At 50.0% G+C, this 18788-nt stretch overlaps 1 protein-coding gene and 2 long non-coding RNA genes across 11 annotated transcripts in view; 2 read left to right on the forward strand and 1 right to left on the reverse strand.

Moving 5' to 3' along the window:
* LOC127913994 (uncharacterized) overlaps positions 1 to 18788 on the forward strand; it is a 423857-nt gene that overhangs the window by 165230 nt on the left and 239839 nt on the right. The window lies entirely within an intron of this gene.
* LOC118363423 (fibroblast growth factor 13-like) overlaps positions 1 to 18788 on the reverse strand; it is a 215097-nt gene that overhangs the window by 92136 nt on the left and 104173 nt on the right. The gene's annotated exons all lie outside the window — the stretch shown is intronic.
* LOC127913993 (uncharacterized) lies at positions 17108 to 17793 on the forward strand. Its single transcript, XR_008087557.1, has 2 exons — positions 17108 to 17261; positions 17598 to 17793. It is a non-coding gene; the product is annotated as an uncharacterized LOC127913993 (long non-coding RNA).

Genomic DNA, 18788 nt, shown 5'->3' on the forward strand with positions numbered 1-18788 from the left:
AGACTGCAGCAGAGATAGTACTGATGAGACTAGTAGAGAGAGTACTGATGTGACTGCAGCAGAGATAGTACTGATGAGACTGTAGTAGAGAGAGTACTGATGTGACTGCAGCAGAGATAGTACTAATGATACTGCAGCAGAGAGAGTATTGATGTGACTGCAGCAGAGATAATACTGATGAGACTAGTAGAGAGAGTACTGATGTGACTGCAGCAGAGATAGTACTAATGAGACTGCAGCAGAGATAGTACTAATGAGACTGCAGCAGAGAGAGTACTGATGTGACTGCAGCAGAGATAGTACTGATGAGACTAGTAGAGACAGTACTGATGTGATTGCAGCAGAGATAGTACTGATGAGATTGTAGTAGAGAGAGTACTGATGTGACTGTAGTAGAGATAGTACTGATGAGACTAGTAGAGAGAGTACTGATGTGACTGCAGCAGAGATAGTACTGATGAGACTAGCAGAGATAGTACTGATGAGACTAGTAGAGAGAGTACTGATGAGACTAGTAGAGAGCGTACTGATGTGACTGCAGCAGAGATAGTACTGATGAGACTGCAGCAGAGATAGTACTGATGAGACTAGTAGAGACAGTACTGATGTGATTGCAGCAGAGATAGTACTGATGAGACTGTAGTAGAGAGAGTACTGATGTGACTGTAGTAGAGATAGTACTGATGAGACTAGTAGAGAGAGTACTGATGTGACTGCAGCAGAGATAGTACTGATGAGACTAGTAGAGAGAGTACTGATGAGACTAGTAGAGAGAGTACTGATGTGACTGCAGCAGAGATAGTACTGATGAGACTGTAGTAGAGAGAGTACTGATGTGACTGCAGCAGAGAAAGTACTAATGATACTGCAGCAGAGAGAGTATTGATGTGACTGCAGCAGAGATAATACTGATGAGACTAGTAGAGAGAGTACTGATGTGACTGCAGCAGAGATAGTACTGATGAGACTAGTAGAGAGAGTACTGATGTGACTGCAGCAGAGATAGTACTGATGAGACTAGCAGAGATAGTACTGATGAGACTAGTAGAGAGAGTACTGATGAGACTAGTAGAGAGAGTACTGATGTGACTGCAGCAGAGATAGTACTGATGAGACTAGTAGAGAGAGTACTGATGAGACTAGTAGAGAGAGTACTGATGTGACTGCAGCAGAGATAGTACTGATGAGACTGTAGTAGAGAGAGTACTGATGTGACTGCAGCAGAGATAGTACTAATGATACTGCAGCAGAGAGAGTATTGATGTGACTGCAGCAGAGATAATACTGATGAGACTAGTAGAGAGAGTACTGATGTGACTGTAGTAGAGATAGTACTGATGAGACTAGTAGAGAGAGTACTGATGTGACTGCAGCAGAGATAGTACTGATGAGACTAGCAGAGATAGTACTGATGAGACTAGTATAGAGAGTACTGATGAGACTAGTAGAGAGAGTACTGATGTGACTGCAGCAGAGATAGTACTGATGAGACTAGTAGAGAGAGTACTGATGTGACTGCAGCAGAGATAGTACTGATGAGACTAGTAGAGAGAGTACTGATGAGACTAGTAGAGAGAGTACTGATGTGACTGCAGCAGAGATAGTACTGATGAGACTGTAGTAGAGAGAGTACTGATGTGACTGCAGCAGAGATAGAACTCAGAGAGAGAGAGTGAGAGAGAGAGAGCCAAGACTCTTCCGGAAAATTTCCAGGATGCCTAATTCCTTCCCCTTGGTTATTAATGACCCTGCTCACTGGCATCTCATTTTCAGAAATACAAATGAGCGACAGCGGGGGCCAGAGGGAGACTTGGGGCGCAGGGACCCATTCTTTACAGCCTGTCCCCGTCCTCACCCGTGCTCGGCCATGTGATGGAGAGCGTACACTGGGGCAGAGGGGGGCTAAGGGGCGGGGGATGATGGATGTCGGGCCCAGCCTGGGAAAGCACTCCCTATCAGCCAAGACACGGAGAATGAGCTGTCAACCCCGCTGTATGATGGGACAAGATATACGGGTGTCCCGGCTGCCAACAGAGCACGGTCGGCATGGCGATGGATGTCCTCGTCCGTGGTGCTGAAAGCCAATCGCGGGCCGGGGAAATGAGGAACGCTAAAAGAGGGGGAGTTTGGATGATGTACAGGGAGGCATCCTGAGAGGTTGTCTGCTCATCTCATCTCCTCAAGATCCCGTCCAATGAGAATAGATGTTTGGGTAACACTACCAGCTGCATGGTACCTAGAGAGATTATAGCACCAGCCAAAGTGGAATAACAAGCACATGGCTTCACTGGCCTGCTGGGTCCCACCGCTGCCACCACATGGCTTCATGCTTAGGATTCTCTCTCTCATGATGGACAGATAGACAGTAGTTGTCCGTGTGTACCACCCCAAGTTGTCCAGCTGTCATTTCTAGTCACTGACCTCAGCACCAACCAGGGAAGGTTCATTGACGAGCCAGGACATGTATCCACGACAGCAGCACTGAGGCCAGATTGGGGTCACAGGGTTTAAGTGGCATGAAGGATTTACAAGTTGTGGCTCGCAATCCACTCAATGTATTGAAGTCAAGTGTTCTATTCATCAAACAAGACAGGAGTCATACATTTTCCATGATCTGGCTAGAAAGCGGGACTCTCAGAAATGTACAGATTGGTCTATAGCCGCAGGTATGCATGACTAAAATAGCCTGTCCTCATTGTCAAAATACAAGCGGTTGAATCTATGCCAATATTTTTAGTGTGGCTCTGCCTCGTGATTTTGTCGTGTCGTGTCACGCTGCAGGCGCCGTGGCGACAGTGAGCCGAGGTGAACTTGAGGTTTTCTTTGAAGCAGAGCGAGAATGAGCTTGCAGATTCTATTCTGTTTCTTTCATCTTCTCTTTCTCTCACTATCTCTCTCTCTCTCTCTCTCTCTCTCTCTCTCTCTCTCTCTCCATTAGGAGTACAGTAGCTCCCTGGAGTCACATGATCGTCCTGAACCAATCCGCCCCAACTCTAGTCAACAGATTTATGTAGAAAAGACTTAAAATAACCCTCAAACGTGCTTAGAAAAACATAATCTTCCTCCACTGAGTTGTCAATGCTGTCAGTATTTATCTCAGTGAATTAGCAGCACAAGCCAACTATCACATCGACATACTTTATGGATATTCACAGCTTAGTCTCAGACAGCTCTTTGTTGCTCTAATGTGAATATCAATCACTGTTTGAATGTCAATGAATATCAAGTTTGCGTGAGTCAGAGCAAAGTAATAGTCATTACTGTACACAACTAAATCGTCTCTCGCAAACACAGAAACAAACGTCTTTAAAAAAGGAACGCTTGCTCATGTTTTCCTATGGCTAGGGACATTTTGTACTGAAACACGCCCAGTCTCATTCCATGACCACAGAGGTCGTAAGATGTAGTGGACAGAATAAACCATTCCCACGAATGCTGCCGATTCCTTACAATTCAAATGGCACAAAATGGTCACGGGACGCACTCACCATTTCCCAACAGAAAGTTATTCATTTAGGTCAAACTTTATAAAGGGGACGATGAATCTGCAGGAAGTCTTGCAGTCAGAGGGGTTCAGCCATCTTGTTCCATTTAATCATCAAGAGAGAGGCTGGGTGATGTGCTCTGATTACTGCCATAGCCCACACGCCCAGCCTCCTGCTCTGCTGCTGGCACTGAAACCATGAACACCACAGGCTGAGCCTATAGGGCGCCCCCTACCCTCTCTAATAAGGATGCACACACACGCATGCCTGCATCCACACACACTCACACCTCTGTGAGTCACTGCCCATCAAAGAGGCCTTGCTGTTGCTGTTTACGGCCGCGCCTGCTCCTCCGAGCGAGCAAGCTTCCTGGAATGCCCGTCTCAGCTAACGTCAAGAGTACACACACACACACACACGAGGGGAGAGACCATAGGCAGAGGGCGCGTGTGGCGGTGCACAGCTGTGTGGGCTGGTATTAGAGAGGGCTGTGAGAGAGCAATGAAAGAGCAGAACAGAGAGTGCCTGGACTGGACATTTGGCTCCAGAACTATCCTGTAAACTGACAATCAGATCAAAGGTTTTTGTCAATATATCAGTGGAAATCTGAGAGAAATCACTTAGTCAAAACACTAGGTCTGACTAATGAGCAGTCTCTCTTTCTGCTGCTCTCTCTTTTTCTCTCTCTCTCCTCTTCCACTCTGCGTTGTACTGATAGGTTAAATCACATGTGAGCTCCATCATGACATCATGGCTGACATCATGGCTGGGAAAGAGGAGGGGGCTGGGGAGGAGGAGAGGGCTGGGGAGGAGGAGAGGGCTGGGGAGGAGGAGAGGGCTGGGAGGAGGAGAGGGCTGGGAGGAGGAGAGGGCTGGGAGGAGGAGAGGGCTGAGAGGAGGAGAGGGCTGGGGAGGAGGAGAGGGCTGGGGAGGAGGAGAGGGCTGAGAGGAGGAGAGGGCTGAGAAGAGGAGAGGGCTGGGAGGGGAGAGGGCTGGGAGGGGGAGAGGGCTGGGAGGAGGAGAGGGCTGAGAGGAGGAGAGGGCTGAGAGGAGGAGAGAGCTGGGAGGAGGAGAGAGCTGGGGAGGAGGAGAGGGCTGAGAGGAGGAGAGGGCTGGGAGGGGGAGAGGGCTGGGAGGAGGAGAGGGCTGGGAGGAAGAGAGAGCTGGGGAGGAGGAGAGGGCTGAGAGGAGGAGAGGGGGGGAGAGGGCTGGGAGGAGGAGAGGGCTGGGAGGAGGAGAGGGCTGGGAGGAGGAGAGGGCTGAGAGGAGGAGAGGGCTGGGAGGGGGAGAGGGCTGGGAGGAGGAGAGGGCTGAGAGGAGGAGAGGCCTGAGAGGAGGAGAGATCTGGGGAGGAGGAGAGGGCTGGGAGGAGGAGAGGGCTGGGAGGAGGAGAGGGCTGAGAGGAGGAGAGGGCTGGGAGGAGGAAAGGGAGGGCTGAGAGGAGGAGAGGGCTGAGAGGAGGAGAGAGCTGGGAGGAGGAGAGAGCTGGGGAGGAGGAGAGGGCTGAGAGGAGGAGAGGGCTGGGAGGGGGAGAGGGCTGGGAGGAGGAGAGGGCTGGGAGGAGGAGAGAGCTGGGGAGGAGGAGAGGGCTGAGAGGAGGAGAGGGCTGGGAGAGGGAGAGGGCTGGGAGGAGGAGAGGGCTGAGAGGAGGAGAGGGCTGGGAGGAGGAGAGGGCTGAGAGGAGGAGAGGGCTGAGAGGAGGAGAGGGCTGGGAGGGGAGAGGGCTGGGAGGAGGAGAGGGCTGGGAGGAGGGAGAGGGCTGAGAGGAGGAGAGGGCTGAGAGGAGGAGAGGGCTGAGAGGAGGAGAGGGCTGAAAGGAGGAGAGAGCTGGGGAGGAGGAGAGGGCTGGGAGGAGGAGAGGGCTGGGAGGAGGAGAGGGCTGGGAGGAGGAGAGGGCTGAGAGGAGGAGAGGGCTGGGAGGAGGAAAGGGAGGGCCGAGAGGAGGAGAGGGCTGAGAGGAGGAGAGGGCTGGGAGGAGGAGAGGGCTGGGGAGGAGGAGAGGGCTGGGGAGGAGGAGCGGGCTGAGAGGAGGAGAGGGCTGGGAGGAGGAGAGGGCTGGGAGGAGGAGAGGGCTGAGAGGAGGAGAGGGCTGGGAGGAGGAGAGGGCTGGGAGGAGGAGAGGGCTGTGAGGAGGAGAGGGCTGGGAGGAGGAGAGGGCTGGGGAGGAGGAGAGGGCTGGGGAGGAGGAGAGGGCTGGGGAGGAGGAGCGGGCTGAGAGGAGGAGAGGGCTGAGAGGAGGAGAGGGCTGGGAGGAGGAGAGGGCTGAGAGGAGGAGAGGGCTGGGAGGAGGAGAGGGCTGAGAGGAGGAGAGGGCTGGGAGGAGGAGAGGGCTGGGAGGAGGAGAGGGCTGGGAGGAGGAGAGGGCTGGGAGGAGGAGAGGGCTGGAAGGAGGAGAGGGCTGAGAGGAGGAGAGGGCTGGGGAGGAGGAGAGGGCTGGGGAGGAGGAGAGGGCTGGGGAGGAGGAGAGGGCTGAGAGGAGGAGAGGGATTGGGGAGGAGGAGAGCGCTGGGGGGGAGGAGAGGGCTGGGGAGGAGGAGAGGGCTGGGGGAGGAGGAGAGGGCTGGGAGGAGGGAGAGGGCTGAGAGGAGGAGAGGGCTGGGAGGAGGAGAGGGCTGGGGAGGAGGAGAGGGCTGAGAGGAGGAGAGCGCTGGGGAGGAGGAGAGGGCTGAGAGGAGTAGAGGGCTGAGAGGAGGAGAGGGCTGGGAGGAGGAGAGGGCTGGGGAGGAGGAGAGGGCTGAGAGGAGGAGGAGAGCGCTGGGGAGGAGGAGAGGGCTGAGAGGAGGAGAGGGCTGAGAGGAGGAGAGGGCTGAGAGGAGGAGAGCGATTGGGGAGGAGGAGAGCGCTGGGGAGGAGGAGAGCGCTGGGGAGGAGGAGAGGGCTGGGGAGGAGGAGAGGGCTGGGAGGTCATTACTTCTCTGGAGATGGAACGCTGAATCATTCTTTAACCTGTCAAAATCCTTCTTTAATCCGTCTCCTCCCCTTCATCTACACTGATTGAAATGGATTTAACAAGTCACATCAATGAGGGATCATAGTTTTCACCTGGATTCACCTGGTCTGTCCATGTCATGCAAATATCTTAATGTTTTGTGCACTCAGTATATACTGAATGACAGTCACACACACACACACACACACACACACACACACACACACACACACACACACACACACACACACACACACACACACACACACACACACACACACACACACACACACACACACACACACACCTGTTCCCACGCATGTATGCACCCCAAGGCATGCACGCTTGAACGCATGCACACACACACTCCCACTTGAGTCACATGTGTGTTTCTGTGTGTGAGAACATAAGTGGAAGTCAAATTTGATGGAACCAGTACAGAAAAGCTCACCCTGATGAAGCAACAACATATTTAGTTCAGTGCGTCAGCAGCAATTGGTTACGTAAAACACACACTTGAACATTTCAACATCCCTAAATTTGTCTGGCAACATTTGCCTTTCTGTGTCCCAGAGCAACCTCGTAGTGAAAACATGACATAAAGGCTAGCTGAATTGGATTGGTTTAATCTCTGTTTCCAGGAAGCCATAAGAGGACTGGGGTCCTAGGAGCCACTCTGGGAGGCCTCTGTCATTCCTCTGCTCCTGACGAGGGACTGGGAGGGTGGAGAGACTTGACACCACACAACAATAGGACCACAGACTAATTTATTGTGTTACGTGTTTTATTCCACAAAGAGACAGTTTCGTGGAGCCAGATTAAGCCTACTCTTGAACTATAAAGCAGAACATCTCCATTGAAACAGCTATTAAATCCAAGGACCAGGCTTAATCTGTGTCTGAGAAACGAGCCTACAGAGGTTACGTTTCAGCACACAATCAGGCAAAGGGTAACAGCTTAAAATCTACATATTCAGATATCATATGCTGCTGATATTATGAAATGGAGTCACAATGGAGTTTCTCAATCGGTTTTTAGTAGGTGACTGAAAGTGGTTTAAGTGACAACAATGTCACAAAAAATAGGTTTCGAATGAAAGTCGAAATCCTTGTAATGCAGAGGCTGGAAGACACCTTGAAAATATGCCAGGGGAAAATAGAGACAGAGAGAAAATCAATGTAGAGACTCCACTTGGGGCCAAACAAATGTGTTGATGAATCCACCTCTCAGTAGCTGGATGGATGTGTTTCTGTGCCCGACCTGAGGACTGGACCGGGCCAGAAGTGGTGAACACATTAATGACGATCATCTGGAGGATCTCGCCACTGATCGCGTCTCTCATTGGCGTGTCGACTGCCCCTCACCTCATCCTCTCGTTCACTGTGCTCCTGCCTCTTCACGGGCGACGGGACGCTGAGTGTGAGGAGAGTGTATGGCACTGAATATCAGTGCTAAGTGCAATCTGATACACACATGTAAACGCACACACACAGCCAGCCATTCAGAAAAAAGTACTCATGTAACATTGTTCACGCTTTACAATACACCCAGGAACTAAATCAAACGAAATGCACAAGTGAAATACCAATACAAAAGACAGTACACAGCAATAGACCAACTGCTAAAGACAGAACTATTTGATTTTTAAACTTTATTTAACTAGGCAGGTCAGTTAAGAACAAATGCTTATTTACAATGATAGACTACTGTGGAACGACACACCGCTAGTACTACGACACACTGCTACTACTAGGACACACTGCTACTACTAGGACACACTGCTACTACTAGGACACACTGCTACTACTAGGACACACCGCTACGACTACGACACACCGCTAGTACTACGACACACCGCTAGTACTACGACACACCGCTACTACTAGGACACACCGCTACTACTAGGACACACCGCTACGACTACGACACACTGCTACTACTACGACACACCGCTAGTAATACGACACACCGCTACTACTAGGACACACCGCTACTACTAGGACACACCGCTACTACTAGGACACACCGCTACTACTAGGACACACCGCTACGACTACGACACACTGCTACTACTACGACACACCGCTAGTACTACGACACACCGCTACTACTACGACACACTGCTACTACTACGACACACCGCTACTACTACGACACACTGCTACTACTATGACACACCGCTACGACTACGACACACCGCTACTACTACGACACACCGCTACTACTACGACACACCGCTACTACTACGACACACCGCTACTACTACGACACACCGCTACTACTACGACACACCGCTACTACTACGACACACCGCTACTACTATGACACACCGCTACTACTACGACACACCGCTACTACTACGACACACCGCTACTACTACGACACACTGCTACTACTACGACACACCGCTACTACTACGACACACTGCTACTACTACGACACACTGCTACTACTACGACACACTGCTACTACTACGACACACCGCTACTACTATGACACACCGCTACTACTACGACACACCGCTACTACTACGACACACCGCTACTACTACGACACACCGCTACTACTACGACACACTGCTACTACTACGACACACTGCTACTACTACGACACACTGCTACTACTACGACACACTGCTACTACTACGACACACCGCTACTACTATGACACACCGCTACTACTACGACACACCGCTACTACTACGACACACCGCTACTACTACGACACACTGCTACTACTAGGACACACTGCTACTACTATGACACACTGCTACTACTAGGACACACTGCTACTACTACGACACACTGCTACTACTACGACACACTGCTACTACTAGGACACACTGCTACTACTATGACACACTGCTACTACTAGGACACACTGCTACTACTAGGACACACTGCTACTACTAGGACACACTGCTACTACTAGGACACACTGCTACTACTAGGACACACTGCTACTACTAGGACACACTGCTACTACTAGGACACACTACTACTACTACTAGGACACACTTCTAGAATACTAAAGAGGTGCTGCTGGAACACAAATGATTATACACAAGTCTGAAAGAGTCATCCGGGCGGTGTGGGAGGAGAGCTACTTAAGCAGTAAATATCTTTGTTGTTGTCTCCTCTTTAAAATACCTCTCTACTGGAGAGTGTCAGGATCCCTGAGGTAACACTATATCAACAAATCTGACTGCCGTTCTAGTAGGAGAGAACATATAGGAATCAACATCTTTGTGCTAGCTGTAGCTGGTACTATGGATGGTTAACCTAACCCCTAGTATAGCATTTGGGATATGCAGCACGTTATTAGCCTTTGCCTGTATGAACAGTAGTATGGATGGGGATAGTTGATTTACTCAAATCACACATTGCATCATCTTTCCAGCTCAATACAACTTCTATGAGCCAGCCCTCCTGACACCTGCTTTGCTAAAAGGTGAGGGTTACAAAGTGGAGCGAGGTGTGAGCGACTGGGAATAGTGCCTTCAGCCGTATTCTCTCTGTGGCCGGGCCAATGGTCTGATGTGCTGGGTGATTCATCTCGTTTACTGGGTGATCCAATGGCGCCTGGCAGACACCCGTGTCTCCAACATGGCTAGGGAACTGTGATGTAGTTGATATTGTACATGTTGTATTGTAGCTTATTGTTTGTTGTATGAGATACAGGTAGGTGGGCCACTACACTTTGAAGCTGAGTTCAAAGGTCGAACTGGATTGGTTCTGATCACGTGCAGTGCAGCATGGGTGAAAAACAGAGCTTGGCGCCAAATACAACACATCATTTCTTTGAACATATACAACAGAAATTCACACATGAACACACACACACACAACACAAATGATTCACACATGAACACACACACACACACAACACAAATGATTCACACATGAACACACACACACACACACACAACACAAATGATTCACACATGAACACACACACACAACACAAATGATTCACACATGAACACACACACACAACACAAATGATTCACACATGAACACACAACACAAATGATTCACACATGAACACACAACACAAATGATTCACACATGAACACACACACACAACACAAATGATTCACACATGAACACTTGATACATGCATTAGCGCTAGCTAGCGCTCGCCCACAGCTCATTGCGTAGGTTTAAAGGCGCCGTAGCTAGCAGGATCCAGAGCAGACCGGGATCAAACACACATCACCGCTAAGACGGATTAATGTTAAGGATCACATTCAGCTCAATTAACAGCTGACAGCCAGCCGCAAATAGCATTTGAGAGCATGCAATATTACTCCAATAGGGAGCTAACAGCTTAACCAATCATTAGGTCTCTAACACAGTCATACTGGATGAGACAGTGGAAGATGTTGAAATATAATGTGATCTATGTTGAATAGGCCAGTTAAGTGACAGAGAGAAGACTACTGTATATTGAATCCCTATGGTAGTGTGTGTGATTGACTGTAATGTGTGATACAGATTAGGTCTTGGAATTCATATATCTCATTGTGTACAAGAATTTATGTTAAGGAACAAAACCGGATTAGGATTTGATGTCTATAATCTACTCTCTGTCTTACTCCCTTTGTTTCTCTCTCTCTCTGTCTTACTCTTACTCTCTCTCTCTCTCTCTCTCTCTCTCTCTCTCTCTCTCTCTCTCTCTCTCTCTTACTCCCTTTCTCTCTCTCTCTCTCTCTGTCTTACTCCCATTGTCTCTCTCTCTCTGTCTGTCTTACTCCCTTTCTCTCTCTCTCTCTGTCTTACTCCCTTTGTCTCTCTCTCTTTGTCTGTCTTACTCTCTCTCTCTCTCTCTCTCTCTCTCTCTCTCTCTCTCTCTCTCTCTCTCTCTCTCTCTCTCTCTCTCTCTCTCTCTCTCTCTGTCTCTCTCTCTCTTGCTCCCTTTGTCTCTGTCTTGCTCACTTTGTCTCTTGTCTCTCACTTTGTCTCACTTTGTCTCTCTCTCTCTCAGAAGGACTTCCTCTCCTCTCTGTTCTGCTCTCTGAGGTCCAGGATAATTCACACACTGTGACCCATGCCCACCTACTGTACCCACCTCAGTGCTATACCAGAGGCACGACACACACACTATGATACGCATACTCACACATCTCTCTCTCTCTCGCTCTGACACACACACACCCACATGACCGCTCTCCCTCTCTGACACCTCCACACTAAGAGGCAGGTGGAGGGTAAGTGTGTGATTTCTTAGTAACCGTAGCAGATCTGTAATCAAGCGTTTCTATTACCCAGAGATTGAGCTGTCTCTCTGAGTGAACCCAACAGCACAGCGCTGACTGGCTCTGCCATATTCCTCATTAGCTCTGCTCAGTTACGGAACTGGAACACTCAGTCAGTCAACTATACATGGATGACACTGTGTAGTCCACACACACACACACACACACACACACACACACACACACACACACACACACACACACACACACACACACACACACACACACACACACACACACACACACACACACACACACACACACACACACACACACCGTTTCTCACATATACTGCATGCATGCCCACACCTGGTATAAATCTGACACTAGCACCTAGCATACACACTGCCCTCAACCTCTGTCCATACCAGACAGCCCTGTCCTCTGCTGATGCCAACACAACATGGAGTGTATATCATCCTAGGCTACATATCAACGTCTTGTCTGTCTCCCAGTCGGATCTTGACTGACAACGGAGTCTCATATTACAGAGAGAGAAAACTGGGTCATTAAGACTAATATTCTGGCTCAGCTAACAGCTAGTGCTAACAGCCTCCACTAACCGCTAGCAGCCAAGTATAGACAGCTACCATTGACAACCTTCGCTAACAGCTAGCGTTAACAGCTAGCACTAACAGCCTATAGTTAACAGCTACCACTAACAGCCTCGTTAACAGCTAGCGCTAACAACCTGCTCTAAAAACATACCGTTAATAACTACCGCTAACAGCCTCCTCTAACAACAATCGCTAACAGATAACGCTAACAGCCTACCATTTACAGCTACCACTGTCATGTTTTGTCTTATATTGTCTTGTCATTATGCTTTCCTTCTGTTCGTTTCCCCCTGCTGGTCTTATTAGGTTCGTTCCCTTTTTCTATCCCTCTCTCTCCCCCTCCCTCTCTCTCCTCTCTCTATGTTCCGTTCCTGCTCCCAGCTGTTCCTCATTCTCCTAACTCACTCATTTAGTCTTTTCACACCTGTCCCCTATTCTGTCCTCTGATTAGAGTCCCTATTTCTCCCCTTGTTTTCCGCTTCTGTCCTTGTCGGATCCTTGTATGATGTTCGCTGTGCTGTGTCTTGGTCTCGCCCTGTCGTGTCTTGTCTCCTTCAGATGCTGCGTGTGAGCAGGTGTCTGAGTCCGCTACGGTCGGTGCCTTCCCGAGGCAACCTACAGTTAATGGTCGAGTCTCCAGTCTGTCCTCGTCACTACGAGTGGATTTAAGTTTTTTTATGTTTTGTTTTCTGCTCTGATTGTCCAGGAGTAGTGCTCTTATCCTTTACTGGAATAAAGACTCTGTTTTCGCCAAGTCGCTTTTGGGTCCTCATTCATCTGCATAACAGAAGGATCCGACCACGAATGGACCCAGCGACTACGGATTCTCGTAACACTGCCGTCGAGATCCAGGGAGCCATGCTCGGCAGACACGAGCAGGAATTGTCTGCTGCTCGTCATGCCATTGAGACCCTGGCCGCTCAGGTTTCCGACCTCTCTGGACAGTTCCAGAGTCTTCGTCTCGTGCCACCTGCTACTTCCTGGTCAGCCGAGTCTCCGGAACCTAGGGTTAATAACCCACCTTGTTACTCCGGGCAGCCCACTGAGTGCCGCTCTTTTCTCACCCAGTGTGATATTGTGTTCTCTCTCCAACCCAACACATACTCAAGAGAGAGAGCTCGGGTTGCTTACGTCATATCACTCCTTACTGGCCGGGCTCGAGAGTGGGGCACAGCTATCTGGGAGGCAAGGGCTGATTGTTCTAACAATTACCTGAGCTTTAAAGAGGAGATGATACGGGTTTTTGATCATTCAGTTTTTGGTAGGGAGGCTTCTAGGGCCCTGGCTTCCCTATGTCAAGGTGATCGATCCATAACGGATTACTCTATAGAGTTTCGCACTCTTGCTGCCTCAAGTGACTGGAACGAGCCGGCGCTGCTCGCTCGTTTTCTGGAGGGACTCCACGCAGAGGTTAAGGATGAGATTCTCTCCCGGGAGGTTCCTTCCAGTGTGGACTCTTTGATTGCACTCGCCATCCGCATAGAACGACGGGTAGATCTTCGTCACCGAGCTCGTGGAAGAGAGCGCGCGTTAACGGTGTTTCCCCTCTCCGCATCGCAACCATCTCCTCCCTCCGGGTCAGAGACTGAGCCCATGCAGCTGGGAGGTATTCGCATCTCGACTAAAGAGAGGGAACGGAGGATTACCAACCGCCTGTGCCTCTATTGCGGACTTGCTGGACATTTTGTCAATTCATGTCCAGTAAAAGCCAGAGCTCATCAGTAAGCGGAGGGCTACTGGTGAGCGCTACTACTCAGGTCTCTCCATCAAGATCCTGTACTACTATGTCGGTCCATCTACGCTGGACCGGTTCGGGTGCTACATGCAGTGCCTTGATAGACTCTGGGGCTGAGGGTTGTTTTATGGACGAAGCATGGGCTCGGAAACATGACATTCCTCTCAGACAGTTAGGGAAGCCTACGCCCATGTTCGCCTTAGATGGTAGTCATCTCCCCAGTATCAGATATGAGACACTACCTTTAACCCTCACAGTATCTGGTAACCACAGTGAGACTATTTCCTTTTTGATTTTTCGTTCACCTTTTACACCTGTTGTTTTGGGTCATCCCTGGCTAGTATGTCATAATCCTTCTATAAATTGGTCTAGTAATTCTATCCTATCCTGGAACGTTTCTTGTCATGTGAAGTGTTTAATGTCTGCTATCCCTCCTGTTTCTTCTGTCCCCTCTTCTCAGGAGGAACCTGGTGATTTGACAGGAGTGCCGGAGGAATATCATGATCTGCGCACGGTCTTCAGTCGGTCCAGAGCCAACTCCCTTCCTCCTCACCGGTCGTATGATTGTAGTATTGATCTCCTTCCGGGGACCACTCCTCCTCGGGGTAGACTATACTCTCTGTCGGCTCCCGAACGTAAGGCTCTCGAGGATTATTTGTCTGTGTCTCTTGACGCCGGCACCGTAGTGCCTTCTTCCTCTCCTGCCGGGGCGGGGTTTTTTTTTTGTTAAGAAGAAGGACGGTACTCTGCGCCCTGCGTGATTATCGAGGGCTGAATGACATAACGGTTAAGAATCGTTATCCGCTTCCCCTTATGTCATCAGCCTTCGAGATTCTGCAGGGAGCCAGGTTCTTTACTAAGTTGGACCTTCGTAATGCTTACCATCTCGTGCGCATCAGAGAGGGAGACGAGTGGAAAACGGCGTTTAACACTCCGTTAGGGCATTTTGAGTACCGGGTTCTGCCGCTTGGTCTCGCTAATGCTCCAGCTGTTTTTCAGGCATTAGTTAATGATGTACTGAGAGACATGCTGAACATCTTTGTTTTTGTCTACCTTGACGACATCCTGATTTTTTCACCGTCACTCGAGATTCATGTTCAGCACGTTCGACGTGTACTCCAGCGCCTTTTAGAGAATTGTCTCTACGTGAAGGCTGAGAAGTGCGCCTTTCATGTCTCCTCCGTCACTTTTCTCGGTTCTGTTATTTCCGCTGAAGGCATTCAGATGGATCCCGCTAAGGTCCAGGCTGTCAGTGATTGGCCCGTTCCAAGGTCACGTGTCGAGTTGCAGCGCTTTCTAGGTTTCGCTAATTTCTATCGGCGTTTCATTCGTAATTTCGGTCAAGTTGCTGCCCCTCTCACAGCTCTTACTTCTGTCAAGACGTGCTTTAAGTGGTCCGGTTCCGCCCAGGGAGCTTTTGATCTCCTCAAGAAGCGTTTTACGTCCGCTCCTATCCTCGTTACTCCTGACGTCACTAAACAATTCATTGTCGAGGTTGACGCTTCAGAGGTGGGCGTGGGAGCCATTCTATCCCAGCGCTTCCAGTCTGACGATAAGGTTCATCCTTGCGCTTATTTTTCTCATCGCCTGTCGCCATCGGAACGCAACTATGATGTGGGTAATCATGAACTGCTCGCCATCCGCTTAGCCCTAGGCGAATGGCGACAGTGGTTGGAGGGGGCGACCGTTCCTTTTGTCGTTTGGACTGACCATAAGAACCTTGAGTACATCCGTTCTGCCAAACGACTTAATGCACGTCAAGCTCGTTGGGCGTTGTTTTTCGCTCGTTTCGAGTTTGTGATTTCTTATCGCCCGGGTAGTAAGAACACCAAGCCTGATGCCTTATCCCGTCTCTTTAGTTCTTCTGTGGCTTCTACTGATCCCGAGGGGATTCTTCCTTATGGGCGTGTTGTCGGGTTGACAGTCTGGGGAATTGAGAGACAGGTTAAGCAAGCACTCACTCACACTGCGTCGCGCGCTTGTCCTAGTAACCTTCTTTTCGTTCCTGTTTCTACTCGTCTGGCTGTTCTTCAGTGGGCTCACTCTGCCAAGTTAGCTGGCCATCCCGGCGTTCGAGGTACTCTTGCTTCTATTCGCCAGCGCTTTTGGTGGCCTACTCAGGAGCGTGACACGCGCCGTTTCGTGGCTGCTTGTTCGGACTGCGCGCAGACTAAGTCAGGTAACTCTCCTCCTGCCGGTCGTCTCAGACCGCTTCCCATTCCTTCTCGACCATGGTCTCACATCGCCTTAGACTTCATTACCGGTCTGCCTTCGTCTGCGGGGAAGACTGTGATCCTTACGGTTGTCGATAGGTTCTCTAAGGCGGCACATTTCATTCCCCTCGCTAAGCTTCCTTCCGCTAAGGAGACGGCACAAATCATCATCGAGAATGTGTTCAGAATTCATGGCCTCCCGTTAGACGCCGTTTCAGACAGAGGTCCGCAATTCACGTCACAGTTTTGGAGGGAGTTCTGTCGTTTGATTGGTGCTTCCGTCAGTCTCTCTTCCGGTTTTCATCCCCAGTCTAACGGTCAAGCAGAAAGGGCCAATCAGACGATTGGTCGCATACTACGCAGCCTTTCTTTTAGAAACCCTGCGTCTTGGGCAGAACAGCTCCCCTGGGCAGAATACGCTCACAACTCGCTTCCTTCGTCTGCTACCGGGCTATCTCCGTTTCAGAGTAGCCTGGGTTACCAACCTCCTCTGTTCTCGTCCCAGCTCGCCGAGTCCAGCGTTCCCTCCGCTCAGGCGTTTGTCCAACGTTGTGAGCGCACCTGGAGGAGGGTGAGGTCTGCACTTTGCCGTTACAGGGCGCAGACTGTGAGAGCCGCCAATAAACGTAGGATTAAGAGTCCTAGGTATAGTCGCGGCCAGAGAGTGTGGCTTTCCACTCGTAACCTTCCCCTTACGACAGCTTCTCGTAAGTTGACTCCGCGGTTCATTGGTCCGTTCCGTGTCTCCCAGGTCGTCAATCCCTGTCGCTGTGCGACTGCTTCTTCCGCGACATCTTCGTCGCGTCCATCCTGTCTTCCATGTCTCCTGTGTCAAGCCCTTTCTTCGCACCCCCGTTCGTCTTCCCTCCCCCCCGTCCTTGTCGAGGGCGCACCTATTTACAAGGTACGTAGGATCATGGACATGCGTTCTCGGGACGTGGTCACCAGTACTTAGTGGATTGGGAGGGTTACGGTCCTGAGGAGAGGAGTTGGGTTCCATCTCGGGACGTGCTGGACCGTTCGCTGATTGATGATTTCCTCCGTTGCCGCCAGGATTCCTCCTCGAGTGCGCCAGGAGGCGCTCGGTGAGTGGGGGGTACTGTCATGTTTTGTCTTATATTGTCTTGTCATTATGCTTTCCCTTCTGTTCGTTTCCCCTGCTGGTCTTATTAGGTTCGTTCCCTTTTCTATCCCTCTCTCCCCCTCCCTCTCTCTCCTCTCTCTATGTTCCGTTCCTGCTCCCAGCTGTTCCTCATTCTCCTAACTCACTCATTTAGTCTTTTCACACCTGTCCCTATTCTGTCCTCTGATTAGAGTCCCTATTTCTCCCCTTGTTTTCCGCTTCTGTCCTTGTCGGATCCTTGTATGATGTTCGCTGTGCTGTGTCTTGGTCTCGCCCTGTCGTGTCTTGTCTCCTTCAGATGCTGCGTGTGAGCAGGTGTCTGAGTCCGCTACGGTCGGTGCCTTCCCGAGGCAACCTACAGTTAATGGTCGAGTCTCCAGTCTGTCCTCGTCACTACGAGTGGATTTAAGTTTTTTTATGTTTTGTTTTCTGCTCTGATTGTCCAGGAGTAGTGCTCTTATCCTTTACTGGAATAAAGACTCTGTTTTCGCCAAGTCGCTTTTGGGTCCTCATTCATCTGCATAACAACCACTAACAGATAGTGCTAACAGCTAGTGCTAACAGCCTCCGCAAACAGCTAGCACGAACAGTTAGCACTAACAGCCTCCACTAACAACTAGTGTTAACAGCTACCACTAACAGCCTCTGCTAACAGCTAGCGCTAACACCTAGCAGGCAGATGGAGTATTAATGGTAACCAGTCACAACAGAACAGACAATCAGTCATTGGTGAGTGCCTAGTTGTGTATAAATCAAATGTTGGATCTACTTACTGTATGGGCGTATTACATGAATGTGTAACAGAAATGTAGGTGAGAGGCACTAATGAAACAATACTACTACAGAAGAAAATGTAGACTAATCCCTTATGATACAATCATTCAAATATTGCACATATACACTGCTCAAAAAAATAAAGGGAACACTTAAACAACACAATGTAACTCCAAGTCAATCACACTTCTGTGAAATCAAACTGTCCACTTAGGAAGCAACACTGATTGACAACAAATTTCACATGCTGTTGTGCAAATGGAATAAACAACAGGTGGAAATTATAGGCAATTAGCAAGACACCCCCAATAAAGGAGTGGTTCTGCAGGTGGGGACCATAGACCACTTCTCAGTTCCAATGCTTCCTGGCTGATGTTTTGGTCACTTTTGAATGCTGGTGGTGCTTTCACTGTAGTGGTAGCATGAGACGGAGTCTACAACCCACACAAATGGCTCAAGTAGTGCAGCTCATCCAGGATGGCACATCAATGCGAGCTGTGGCAAGAAGGTTTGCTATGTCTGTCAGCGTAGTGTCCAGAGCATGGAGGCGCTACCAGGAGACAGGCCAGTACATCAGGAGACGTGGAGGAGGCCGTAGGACGGCAACAACCCAGCAGCAGGACCGCTACCTCCGCCTTTGTGCAAGGAGGAGCACTGCCAGAGCCCTGCAAAATGACCTCCAGCAGGCCACAAATGTGCATGTGTCTGCTTAAAC

The sequence above is a fragment of the Oncorhynchus keta genome, chromosome 30 (assembly GCF_023373465.1).
Source record: "Oncorhynchus keta strain PuntledgeMale-10-30-2019 chromosome 30, Oket_V2, whole genome shotgun sequence".
NCBI classification, from domain to species: Eukaryota; Metazoa; Chordata; class Actinopteri; order Salmoniformes; family Salmonidae; genus Oncorhynchus; species Oncorhynchus keta.